Source organism: Erithacus rubecula (assembly GCF_903797595.1).
Source record: "Erithacus rubecula genome assembly, chromosome: 8".
Classification (NCBI taxonomy): domain Eukaryota; kingdom Metazoa; phylum Chordata; class Aves; order Passeriformes; family Muscicapidae; genus Erithacus; species Erithacus rubecula.
The window spans coordinates 6545377-6560113 of record NC_136659.1 but is presented as its reverse complement, the minus strand read 5'-3'; positions in this window follow the sequence as shown (position 1 = coordinate 6560113).

Sequence of the window (14737 nt, the reverse complement as noted above, 5' to 3'; positions counted from 1 at the left end):
TAATTTCCCTTTTAGAATTATCTAGCCTTGAGGAAAATTCATACATGACAGTGTATACATCACAAATCAATTAGCTGAACCATTGCTTGGCTGTGAGGCTACTTTTAGACTGCTGTAGTAGCTCTTGGACAAGAATAGTGAGTGGAAATTTGCTTATTTTTTTCCTTACTATGGGATATTGATGCATTTTTTATGCCACTTGTATTTTCTTTGTGGGCTGTTATTTCTGGTCTTAGGAAACAAAATATTAAAATGAAGAGCTTCTAGAAATGAGCATATTACAGATTTCTAGATCTAGTACTGTAATTGAAATGTGGTATTATGAAGGAAAAGATTAATAAACAAAATCTCTTTAGACCAATGTTTTGCAGTTTTGAATAAAAATTACTTTTAAAAAAAAAGATGCCCACATAGAACAGATGAAAAAAAGGCAGTTTAGAAATTTCCTTAGGTGACAACCAATAGCCTGTTCTAAAATCACCTTTAAAAGATGCTTGAACTGTTTAGAAAGTATAATGTAATAACTTCACAAGAAAGACACCTAAGTCCATGTGGTCTGACTTCCATCCAGATTTATGATGGAACATCAGGAACAGCTGCTTGAGCAATGAAAGCTCTCCCAAATTCAAAAGCCTTCTCTTGTGTGTGCTGTAGCTTAACACAGTTGCTGCCAGCCATAGCTGCTAGGGCAAAAAAAACAACCACTGAAAGGAGCAGGTGCTGGTGTTAGAGTGAAATATAGTCTTCCAGAAAAATGTGTGGAAGGAGTGAAAATGTGTCCCAGAGAGATGGAGAAATGTTCAGATTTGCCTTTCACTCTGTGAGATTCAAGCATATTCATTTAAATGGTTGCAGAGCTTGGTCATAGAAATGTTTAGTCTGAAAAGAACTTCTGAAGCATCTCTCATGAATGTTACCCAGATGTCAGTTTTGTATCATGTATTATGCCAGGCATTAAAAAAAAATATATATTATGTAGTACTATTAATGCTGTATTTCCAGGAGAGAGATTAAACTGAATCTAATAATAATTTATTCATATGGTTCTCATCTGTTATACAGTGTAAAAACTTTTTATACAAATATGTGATCAATATGTTCACCAAACAGACAAGGACAGGAGTACATGAAGCAGCCATTCATATCACCAGAGCTGTCAGACAAGAGAAGCAGAACAATCTCTTTACTACTCATGAAGCAGAGCAAAAACCAAGATGAGCCCTGTGATACCCCTTTGGGAAGGGAGAGGGCATTAGCACAAAAATGTTACACACAATCACAGAAAATCAGAGAAGGAAGAAATGATGACCTTGGTCTCAGATACTAAGAACCATAAAGCATTTAATCAATAGTCCTACCTGCATAGCACCAGCTCTGCATTATTGTGTGCTCAGGGATAATGTGCTATAAACCAACAACTTTGTAGAGTATAAGGATTAACCATTGCCTAGAAGTGTGTCGTTGATTAATTATTTTGGCAAGGTTAATCTTCTAAATACTCATTATAACAACCTGTAATTCTTTTTTTCTTTATCCACATATGATCCCACCATGGACCCACCTTCCCACACTTAATACAAATTAACTCTGCCTAGTAGAGAAAGCAACTACAGGATCTATTAATTTTATTATTCTGGATATCACAAGTTACCATGATCTGTGAGATTATACTCTGATGTCTCTGAAGTCTCTTAACTGTAAAAAATTTATTCAAAAAGACAAGAATTAAGGAACTCTTTCCCAAAATTTATAAGCCTGTTTTCCGCACAATCCCTTGGGAGTACTTTTTCTTCTTATATTATCTCTTAAAATTTAACTTTTGGAACATTGTATTGCTTTAAGTACGGCCAGAACCACAAACTGATTTGAAGTCAAAGCAGGCCATGAATAGGCAAGAGTAAAGGAGTAGCAGCAGAAAGAAAATCACCAAGCCCTATCCAAACAAATCTGCACAGGTCCCAGTACTCCACAGAACTGGGAAGGAAAGTAAGGAGGCTCCAGCTGGCTGCATATATTTAATTTCTCAGTTTTCAGACCTATTGTCCAGGTGAGCTGAACACAGGCATTCAGAATTAAAGAGCTGGGGACAGGGGCTGAGGAGGCAGGAACAGAGAACATCACTAACTACAGCCTTAAATATTTTCAGTCTACAGTAGCTGCAAAATATCAAAATCATAACACTGTGATTTTGCCAGAGAGGTGAAACAGTAGTTGTGTTCTAAGATTTTAGGGCATAAAAAATTAAAGACATTATTTTGATTTCTATTTCTTGCTGCTTTGCTTTTTTTGGAAATTCTCCCAGGACATTTCGGGTTGGTCTCTTTACACTTCCTCAATTGGTCTATGGGGATTTCCAAAATCCAAGCTACAAATAAAGATGTGTATTTTATTATCACATCTAACACTGGGCACTATTAATAAAGGAAAATGTGATGTGTTTCTATTAGTCAGAATAACATAATTTACAGGGGCAGACACAGCAGCTTGGGAGAATGAAAAAAAACCTGTATTCTCTGTAGACAAGACATGATTAAAACATTGAACATTTCTCACATCTTTTCACAGCATTAGGCAGGGGTCTGACTATAATTTGAAGACTAAGCAGAAAACTCAATAAGAACTCCACTCAGTCCTTCATCTTCTCTAATACTGTGGTTAAGCAGAGAGCCCTAAACCTGTAAGAAATCACATGGAATCATCAAGCTTACTCTTGGCTGGCCATGAGAAACTTTCAAATATTGGATTCTGAATGACTGATTCAGTGGTTTTAAGTAATTTGTTTTACTGAAATGCTGTAGCTAACCAGTTTTCTGTTCCTGGGAAAATGGAATAAAAGACATTCTAGGATTCAGGAAAAAAATGTGCTCTTACAGGATATTTTTCAGCAGTCATCTTGAGCATTTGTTTAATTCCTTATATGTTAGTGTCTCTAATTTTTTCCCTTGCCTGTAAATTTACCTTATTAACACAGGACCAATCACTTGGATTTTTTTGTTATTCTGCATGGCACAATGCATGCTGGGCCCAAGAGCCAAGGTCCTAAGCACTACAATAACACCATGAAATAGAACTGGCAGTCATTAGTTGAACTGTAGCTTCCTGATGAACAAACTGCATCAGCGTAGCTTGGAATGAATGACAGAACAAGGTCAAACTGAATATTACAGTCCACCTTGAATGTAACACATTGTGCATTGATTTAAAAGCTGTGCAGAGTTTTAGTATTTTTATGAAGCGCAGCAACTACCTACAAGTTTTACTGAAAGTCCATTTGCAGTCAGAATAGCCATTCTGAAATTGTTCTCCACCAAGAAAAGCATCTAGCTAGAATTACAAACATGCATCAAATATCCTACAGTTGGAGGAGGAGGGAGGAAAAATAAAGCTCTTGCTTTCCCTGCCTGTGTATGTAAAACCTTTAGAGCCAGCTCAGTCTATTCAATATGCACTTGGACAGTGCCCAGCACAAAGAGCCCAAGTCTCCAACTCAAGTGTCTGTTCTCCATCACAAGAGGAATTAATATGTATTGAATATATTCAATAGGCATTAATTCACCAAATAGCTTGGGGTGATATTTCCTTTTCCTAAAAGAAGAGAGCTCCAAAGGAAGTCACTTGGGCTGTAAACAGAGGTTTATCATATTCCACTTCCTTCTGTGACGATTCTTCTTTTTATGGCTACCTGATTTATAGCTCCATACAAAGCTCTGCCAAGTAAAAGGGAAACTGAGCAGCAGCAGAGGCTCTTCTCCCAGATTTTAACTCTCACTATGGCCCACAATGTGCACACAGCACATGTTTGCAGCAAGCAAACAGCCTACAGGTGGAACAAAGATAACCACAGCACTCAAATCTGCACTCAGGAGAAAGACACTGCTTTCCCACATTCTGAGGGCGTGCCTTCCCAAAGAAACAGGAACAAACCACAGAAGCAGCACCTCAAATCCTTTTCTCACTCAAATTCTATGGTAGGAAGGAAGATACAGCTGATGCCAGTGTATCTAACATCTGAACTTTCAACTCACACTGGCACCTCTAGCCTGGTCATCTGCATTTCTGTCAGATAATAAGAACAGATGGTGATATTTGATACAAACTAATCAGCTAACTTAGCAAAGAGCTGGGTATACATTTTCATAACAAGGCATCTGATGAGGCTTGATAAATAAAATTTCCCATGGGAACAGAATACTGGAAATACCACCCTTATAATAGAAAAATATATCTAATTCAATAAAGAGCAAGTGAAGGTAACCTTAATTATAGAAACCTCAGTGCTTCCCATCTTTATGCTACTGGAATTACATTTGCAAACTATAATTACCAAAAGGTGACTTTCCCACAGCTAATAAATGTCAGCAGACAAATCAGTCATGAATTTCCTGTTCTTTTCCCAGAGAATCCTTTTGCAGTATTACAAGCAATATCAAATAAAATAACTGGAACTAAAGACGGTCAGGAAATTTTTATTAAGTGCTCTTCTTCAGAAAGTACTAATTTTTATTATCATTAAAATTGAGGTTGAGAAGACTTGATTGATTTCCCCCTCTCCCTGCCCACCCAAAGCAAATCCCCAAGCCTGAAGTGCCCAATTTCTATGATGTTTTTCACAGAGAAGACTTTTTTTTATTACTTTTGGCTGTCAGAAGAATAGTGATCTAAAAAGCTTCAGGGCAACAATAGACAGCTTTTCTTGCTGATTTTTCTTTTTTCATCTTAGCACTAAAATATATTTCAGAGATTATTTTTACCCTTCCTTCTGAATGTATTTTTACTTAGGAAAATACTAGAGCTATTATAATGGCATCTCAGCTGTGCTGAGAATGAGCAAAGAAGTTTATTTAGCAGAACAGGATACAATAAAACTAGCTTTGTTTTGTCTGATCTCTTGCATATGAGAGGATATCCATTATTGACCAAGAGCCAACAATGAGTTCAGCTATAAACTGAGTTAGCAGCTAACTGCACAATTCAGAAAGCTCAGCCTTTTTCTGCATATTCTTTGAATGGACTTTCTCAAATACACACTCTGGAGTGCACAATTCATATTTTAAATGCTATTTGTATTATATTCCAGAGCAGCTTAGATTGTTTCTCCCACAGGATATTCAAGACTACAGGGTAAAATTGCTTTGGTGTCAATGTAAATTCATTAGAATAAGAGCTGAACACTTAATTGTGCCACTGTCACTCTAGGTGTTCATTGCTCAGACTGTAGATGAATTGTACCTGAGAAAAACTGTCTGAGACAGTTTTTCTGTCTGCAGACAACAAAAAGGCAACATGAAAACCATAACTCCACAAAAGGAGCCACAGCTGACAGGCCCATTTGGTGTTTTATCAGGTTTACCTGTCTAGGATGAAAGGATTACTCATACCATGGAGTAATTGTCATCAGCATAGAATAAACTGGATCCAAACTGGATGGAAACCTCCTGCTCAAACCACGGTCAACAGAAATAACTGTGTCAGCAAATATATATATCTGTCTTTAAAGATACACAAATCCAGTAAGTTTCACTGTTAACTTTTACCCTTTAAGGCTCTTTAAAACTTGATGTATTTAATATTGAAGACAAAAAGTGAACGAATGGCATCAGTAGAAAGGTCTCCCAAACAAAAGCTATTCTGTTTGGTAGTGTAGTATGACACCTGTTTCTTTGGACTCATGTATTAATTTCTCAGCAGGAAGGCAAGAAGCAGAGGTATGTTTATTTGAACAGCTGAAGAGCAGTGCAAAGACTATGATGGGAAGACCTTGACCTACAAGAATCTTCTCTATTGCCAGCTGTTTTTAAAAGCTTTATCAATTTGAAACTCTATCACATATAACAAAGAACTAGGAATTTCTTACTTAGTGAAGTGAAAAACACAAAGTCTCTACCTGATGCTTTGAAGAGAAATTAAAACCAAAAATTAACAAAATATCTTTTCTTTTTGTCCCCATGGATCTTATTCTTAACAGCAATAATCCCCACCAAAAAAAACAAAGGGTTTTTAGTCTTTTTCACACCTTTTAGCTAGGAACAAACACAAACAATAAGCCAGGAGGAGGTAAATGGGGTATACTCTACAATTCATGGTGGACAGCCAGTGCCTTAGGGGTAGATATTTTGAATTCTTGGTCACAATGTAGTAGTGCTGAAAAAAATCTTCACATCCAGTCTCTGTTCTAAATAAAAAAACACTGTCGGGGGGAAAAAATTCTACAGAAGATAATTGATTGCAAACGAAAGAAAAGGTATTTCTGACTTGAAAACAAGAGGAGGAAAGAGCCCTCATTTTACTGACAGAAACATGACAGAATTAATGACAGTATCTCATAAAACTCCAGTTCATTAATATTATGTGTCACATTTCAAACATGAAACAACACCATGGACATAATCGAGCACCAGATAGATTCCTTCAGCTGTGGGAAAAAGAAAAGTGTGGGAAAATACAAATAGGAGGGCAATGAAACTAGTGCTGACCTTTGTTCAAAGTTCCCAAGAGTAAATACACAGCAAATCACAGCTCACACTGTGGCAATTATTTATGGTGCCCTCAATTTGATTTGTGAACTCTTCTGTATTCAATAACAACAGCAGAAAACAGTGAGGATATAACCCCTCTTCAATTCTTCAGTAATTCTAAGACAAAACCCACTTAAGTGTGAGCTATTTTATTTACCAGTGTAATGCCCAAGAGATTTTTTTCGTTATTCTTTTTTTTCCTCTAATTTTTTTTCCTTGAATATTTTTCCCTTCCCTCATTTTTCCTTCTTTGGTTGCAATTCTCAACAGAATATCAAAATGGACTAAACAAATTTGAAAAGGAAAAGTTGTATTCTCCTTCAGGAACAAAAAATGGCCCTCCATATTGCTGATCCTCACAAGAGATGCAGGGAGTATCTTTCTCATGTGTTAACAGTGTTTAAAATTAATCTTCATCATTTTGCATTCATTAAAATAGCGTTTCTCAAATCATACATGCTACTACCTTGAAAACCACTTCTCTCCTAAAATTTCTGCATTTTTTTGTATTCTATTATTTTAGTTCTAGGAAAACTCACACAATAAACATTCTCAGGCACTGAAAACATTAAGTCATGAAATTAAAAAGCCACTGCCCCCACCCTGCAAAGCCACTCAGCTTTGTACAGAGATCTTCCAGGAGCATTGTTGGTGTTTTAAAACACTTGAATTGCTGCCAGATGTGCAAGATATGAAATCAGTTTATTGCTTCAGGGTGATATTTTCTAGAGAAAGGTCCAACCCTCGTGATGTTTACAGGCATTTAATACAACACAATAGAAACTCAGAATGGGTCTAATGCAGATATGAATGAGAATGGTTTTCTAAGAATTAAGGATATGTAAACCAATATTCCAAAGAGAAATTGCCAAGCTCTTCCCAGAATTGGATAGAACAAGAAAGTTTAGATTTCCTCACAGACAGTAACAGGACTTCTACATTACTTTCGTGCATCATAATAATTCATTTCTGAGCAAACAAAGACTTTGCAATCATTTACCATTTTAGACAAGTTTATTTTTCTCTCCTGTAAAGCTGGAGATTATACCCTTCCAGACCTTTTATTCATTAGATGCAAATGACACCACCTCCTCAGTCACATCATCCTGCTCCATTGAGAAAAGTAGGGACTCAGCCATTCTCCCAGCCATTCACACACTGTGTGTTATGAAATATACTCCTCCTTCCAGGTCTGCATGCTAAAATGGGAATGAAGGAGGCAAGGATTTATAGACTCCTCCAAACTTGCAGATCCTTCAGAGATTATTCACCAAATAAAATGGATCTAGAGCTCTACTATTACTTTTTCCAAAACTGGCTCACAGCACTCCAAAATAGAACAATGATATTTATCACCCCATTACGAAGAAAGGACAGAGCCTTTGAAAAGGATGCTAGCATGCTAAAAATACCAGTAAGAACAGGGATAGTGTCTCAAGTGGACAAAACATCATTACTTCATTTACTTCAGCTTGAATAGTTCATAGTTTGGGTTTTACCTCTTGGTGGTTCCCTAAAGAAGTACAGTTTCTCACAGAGATTCTTTTCACAGCTCCTATTCTATGAGTTGCACTGCCAGACAGTATGACCATGCCCAAGAATCCTTTTTACATCATTATTTTTGCAATTATGTATTTGGCATAAGGGTACAAAATAAAAACTGGAATAGAACAACTGGTTTCTTAGCGAGTGCCATTTTTATTTCAGCTTTTCAATCATTTTTGAGTCCATTCTTGACAAAAAGTACAATGCAACAAAAAACCCCATATGAGGACTTCCTTCATCCTCACAAAAAAAAAAAAAAAAAAAAAAAAAAAAAAAAAAAAAAATCAACCAACCAACTAGGACATGCTCAGTTAAAATGGATCAGCTTTTAGACATTGCAAAGAACTCCAGCCCCCTCTTGTGACAAACCATCAGAAGACAAGCACAGTTTCATCGTGTGACACTGCACAGTTTGAAGCTGCTTCCATCCCAATACAATTCCTTTCAAAAGATTGTGAGGCTGGAAGGAGATAATTTGGCTTCCTGTAGCCGCAATCCTCTCTGTCTTAACTTAGGTAGAAAGGTAAAATTCAGATAAAATTGCACCAAGTAAGAACAAGAAGGCTCTTTTTACCAACCAGCACAAATTTCTTCCACCTCTGTCACTTAAGAGCTGTCAAGCCTACTGAATATGAAAATTAATTTTGGTATAACACCTTGTTCCAGTGATGCAAAACAAGCACAGCTTTTGGGACCACAGCATTAGCAAATTCTCTTTAATCAGAGCACTTTTAGGATAAATTCTTCATGAACATGGTTGGCAAAAGGGCAAAGAACAAGACAAGAACACATGGCAAAATACCCAGTAATTTTTGACCTGTCTGAAGTATCTCTGTATATGCATCTGTCTAGATATATATACATAAAACTACTGGGAGACTTTGTATCTCAGAAATTACAGTTCAGTGAAGAGAATATCAGGGTACACTACACTGACTGGACTCTACAAATGAAGCAATGAAAAAGCTAATAACTTCCAGGACTCAGGCAGGATCCCAAGCATAGGGTTAATTGTTAACTTAATGGTTCAAAAGGATTGAATTGACCCTTCCTGTATAATAGTGCAGGATTTTACCCACAGGTAGGTAAAATACATTTCTGCAGATGCAGAGAAGGGTTTTGTCTCTGCTGTGCAGACTTGAAGAAGCATTTGGGGTCCTGAATATGACCAATGATCAGAACTGTGTTGAGCTGACAACTCTGTACAGACATGATGGTCCAAGCTAATAAACCTTCTACTGAGCATAACTGGGCAAGAGTCCATTGCATCCAAATGCACAGCAACACTTAAAGTGCAAATCACTTTCTAAAAATTTTCCAAATACAAATGCTCTGAGCCACTCCCTCAAACACTGATGGTATTCCAAAGTTACCAATATAATCCTTCATAACAAAGATACATCCCTTAGAAGGCAGGAAAGCACTCTTAGTAATTTCCAAAATGCACAGTCAGGGAAGTGCAGTCAACAGATATGTTTGAAAACCCTCTGTAGTTCAGAGCATCTCAGTAGTTTCACTGAAGACTACAGAGCCCTCTATTAAGCTGCACAAAACTTTGAAGAGAATTGCTAAGAATCATTCTTCTGGAATATTGGAACTGGAATTGCTTAATGCCATTTCTGTGAACTGCAGATAGACAAAGATCAAAAGTTTCAGATTAATTAAGATGATCAGTTCTACATAAAAACAGGCTACCTACTCACCTCAGACTATATTGAAACTAAAGTACCAGCACTTCAACTGAAATTACTCCATTGACTGGCTTTGCTCAAAGACTAACCACACAAAAAAAATTCAAAGACAGCAGGAGAAAAATTTTATCAATCATGTTTCTTGTAGAACCACAAGCATAGTCCTCCAAGTACCTGCTCTAAATAGGCAGTTTAAATGCCAATTCACTAAAAGGTTTCCCTCAGCCTCCTCTCTTGTTTCTCTAGTTTCACTCTCTATTTAATTCTGGTCATTTCCTCATTAACACCTTTTATCTTTTACCCTATCAGTGAGCACAGGTTTTTCAGCACTTGGATTGTAGTTAAGACAAAGGGATGCCAAGCATGACTTACAGATTGCTCTAGCAATGGATAATTCAGTTTGAAGTCATGGAAAATGTATTGCTCTAAATCAAGTTTAAAGCAGATCTATAATGACATGGCAATAAGCTTGGCTAAAGCTGTAAGTGCCATTTAATTTTTCATTCAATACCCTATCTTCAGTTCTGTAGCCTGCCCTTGGCCAACCTCTAGCCATGCTTGTCATTGGTACAGGTGCATCTCTAATCATTGTCTACACAGCCTCAAGCTCTGTAATGTCATGTGGTTACATATCTCTTCCAGCTGGTAGAAAATATTCCATCTATTAACAATCTACTTCCTCTCCCACTTCTTTTCCCCCAACAAAATCCTGAAAAACCTTTCTGATGAGATATAAACCCAGACATTTATACATACACAAAGTCTGCAGTATTGATACAGACCTTAATATAAAATAATGTGAAATCATTCAAGCACTTTCAAGTACAATAGAAGAGACTGACAGGATTACAGCAAGATGTGACAATGGCCAGTTTATATTCATAGTAGCAACTTCATAGTGGAACAGCAAGAGTTGCCACAATGGTCCATTTCAGGAATAAATGCTCAAGTATTATTGTTACCCTCATTCTCCACCTCAGAGCAGTGACCTAAGCAGTACTTAATGCCTTTAGTCTTTAGGGACAACCTCTGAGCCCAGCTGCTGCCATCCCTTGTGTGAGATGAGCTTTACCAGCAGTGTCTCTGAGCTTCTGGTTCTGTCAATACACCATTTCTATATATACAGGCAGCTTAGGAATGCAGATGGTTGTGTTTAAGTCAAAACACAATCCTATGTACTCATCTATTGCACCTCTTCACCAGACTTCCACAGCTGCTTGCTGTTTCCATCCACACAGCACTCCAAAGTGGCAGGAGATGGACACTGGAAGCAGGATCTATACTTCTGCATGGAAAAAGCTCAAGTGCTGGTTTCTCATTCAAAGTAATCTAATGATCTCAAGAGAGGAAGCAAACCATTTTAATGCCCTTCTGAAAGTATGTTAAGCTCTTAGCATAGCCAGAGATGGTGTGAAAACAGAGGTATAACAAGTAGAGAGATGGGACAAATTGCAGTAAGGCACTCACTGGCACTGTGAGACCAAAGACCCCACTCCTGGCTCCCCTGAAGGCATGGACAAGAAGTCACCATAACTCTACTTCTGCAGCACTCTATTCCCACAGATATCTCTGTATGTTATTCATGGTGTGGCCCAGAAATTCCAGGTAGCAGAGCTTGAAGTGGTCCTTAGAGACAGGAGCTGGAACTCAGTGTGCTGACCTGATTTGTTCTGTGTTGAGCAAGAGCCAGAGGATAGGAGTTAATATAATGTATTGGGAAGACTTTCCTGAAGCAGTAAACAATGTACCGGAAGCACAAGAGAAGCTGCAAACAGATCCAAATTTAGCACTAATGACTGTGGTTCCAAAATACTGGATATCTGTGCTGGAATATAAAGGTTCTTTTAAGCCACCTTTCAAATTCCAGAATTACAGAGAGGTGGAAAATGCACTTTTCCCAGAACTGTGATGTCATGACCCACAGCATTTCATTAGATTAGCTTGCTAATATATTGTAAATCATTTTAATCTTGATACACAACACACTGTATGCTAGAATTAGAAAATTCAGAACAAATGTAAGGCACCTTACATCTTGCTTGTTAATTGACAGTGAGATTGTGTCTGATCAGAAGAACTTCATGTTCAATTCTTTACCACTCAATCCCACTGCAGCTTTGCTCTTTACTAACTAATTATTCTTCTAATGTGGTCCCCCCACTGGAGATGATCCCACCTGTAAAAGGTTTTAAATTGACACCTATAGTTATGTTACAATAATATTAAACCAGTCAGCAATAGCTAACCACCCTCCCTTGAACAGAAACACCCCCAGCACACAGCATGGGACTGCTGGGTTATGGGACTAGTAGCTCAATGGCACCTTAGCACAGCTCCCTCAGCTTTTAACCAACCTGACGCTCTTCCTGCATTTGTACTTTGCTGAGCACAAGCAGGCTCACAGCTTCCTCTGTGATGGTGATAACACATGTCTGGCTTTGTTGTTGTCAGCTGGAGTGAAGGGGAAGACAATGCCCTTTGAACTGTGAAAAGCAGTATAAAGCTTATCAGATCCTCTCCAGATATCACTGAAGGAAATGGGCTGGAAGAGTTGGCCCCACATAGGAAATATATATAAAAAACCTGTCAGTACTAATCTTTCTGAAATGTCATTAAAAACATACTTTTGCAAATCTGAGTCCCTGCTAGAAAATGTCATTTGTACAAAGTGAACTGAAGTAAAAGTGGAGAGGAAGAACTGCACAGCACACATTAAACTTAAGTACATATCACTCAGTAGTCAGTAGTATCAAGACTGCTTCATTTTACAGAGCCAAAATAAACTGCTCTTCATGATTATTTCTCTGGCTCTTTTCTGAAGTCAAGCTTTAAAGGTCATGTACTGTAGAAAACATTATATACAACTTTTCCCACTAAACAGTTCATTCGGGGGTTTTGTTTTTCTGCAAAGCTTTCTAGATGAACTGCAGCAAAGATCATGGGATGACCCCCACAAAAACCCCATGCATAATAAGAAATATATTTTAAGCCTAGTGTTAGAGTATATGTTCTTACTGCCCTGCCAGGTACTGTAGGCATCACTAATATATACATTTTGTAATATGAATCATGCAGTTTTACAAGGATAAAACACCTATGTGGTTTACCTTTTACTATATAGTCACAAAAATAGTTGAACAGCACAAACACAGAAGTTATACAAGAAAAAAAAAATCACTTGGAATTTTTATATGATAGTTGAAAAAACAAAACAAACAAGACACTAATAACAAATGCAAGGAAAAGATTATGAGCAGAGATCCAGGAAACTCAATTCTTCCTTTTAATGTGCTCACTTTGTGGTTGTGGCAACACCCACTCAAAAGAAACTTCTCAGTATCTTCACTGACATAATTGGGGAACACTTCTAGTTAATACAACTGGAGATGAATACAAGGGGGAAAAAAGAGAAAAAAAGTATAATCCCTATTGCTCAGTTTAGATCACTGAAAGAAAAAAAAAAAACAAAAACAACCAAATCTGCAGATGTCAGGTGAAGCATCAGCAACAGAAATGCTTCACAATCTTTTCATAGAAAAGATTTTCATCTGCTGTGGGTTTTTGTTGCCCCTTTAACAGCATTAATACACAGTATATAAGAAAATCTTGTTTCACACTCAGGACATTTGTTCTCTTAAATAATGATTGATTAATTTAGGAGTCATGAAATTGCACTGGAGATCATTCTGATGGTGTCTATATAAGAATGTAAGCAAGAGTAAATATTATTCTCCATATTATTTAAAAATCTATTTTAAAATAACATCCAGGCAAGTTTATTAGCAGGACCGAACACACAACGTTCCACTGCAAATCTGCCCCAATTTATCAAAGCTGTACTCTGTTCCAGGTCTCTGGCACAATGCAAGCTTCACATTTCTGGTAGAGGGGAAAGGGAGAAGTCTGTTTTCCTGATATGGGGTCTTTGTTGGGTTTTTTTCTTATATTTATAGCTTCTGAAATGATGTGGAAAGAATGCAGCTGGTTGATGTCAGCCAGAGACCTGCACCCACGTGGCTTTGCTCAGAAACTACTGCCCAGTTTCAGGAGCTCAGTGTTCTATTGGACAAATCCAAATCCCAAACTTAGGACCATTGCTTAGTGATTGTTAGTAGAGCAGGAAGTAGCTGATCAGACCTCCACTGTGTCACTGCCAATATGAACTGAGAGCCCTGAACTCCCCCTCCTTGAGAGGGGGGATCAGTCTATCAGACAAGGCAGGGGAGAGGAGAAAGGAAACACTCCTGAGAGAAGAACTGAGGCACTCAACTATTTTGCTCAAGGTCCCTCAGGAAGCCTATAAAAGAACCAGGAAAAGCTTCTCCCTAGTCCTGGTCTACCACAAGGTCATCTTGCTTTTTAAATCTCACAATACTTATGTTTTTTCACCACTAAGTTACTATCTCTGACAGGAGTTGTATCTTCTGTTTCCATTGTTGCAGGAGATTTCAGAAATACTAGGATTATATATCTGGATTTTACTTGCTCGTATTTTGTTTACTATAGACTTTCTCAAAAAAAGTCCAAGTGTTCACAGACTGATATATAAAGTAGCAAGGTAAAAATGTCATCTTTCTGCTCCCTGACTCAATAAATCTTGACAAGGTGATAAGAGAGGGGCCAAAGTTCCATTTCCTGTATTATTTCACACAGTTTAAGTTCTGGAAATCAGGGACTTCCCAAGTATACAGAAAATAGAGATTTGACCTTCCACAGAGGTGGGAACTGATTTTTTTTTCCTCCTTTCTATTTCAAAATGAAATTCAGAATTGGCATCCCACAGTATTGAAAATTGCATTCCACGAGGACAAAATAATCCACTGTTACCTGAACACTTCATGGTACCAATTAAGAGAGATGAACACAGACAGCTATTGTCACTCAGCTGTACATTTCACAGCGGCAGCAAACCCTAGGGGTTCAGGAAGCTTTTGTGCAGTGACATTGAAGATGAAGTTTTAAAATGTAATAAAACACATTAAGAAG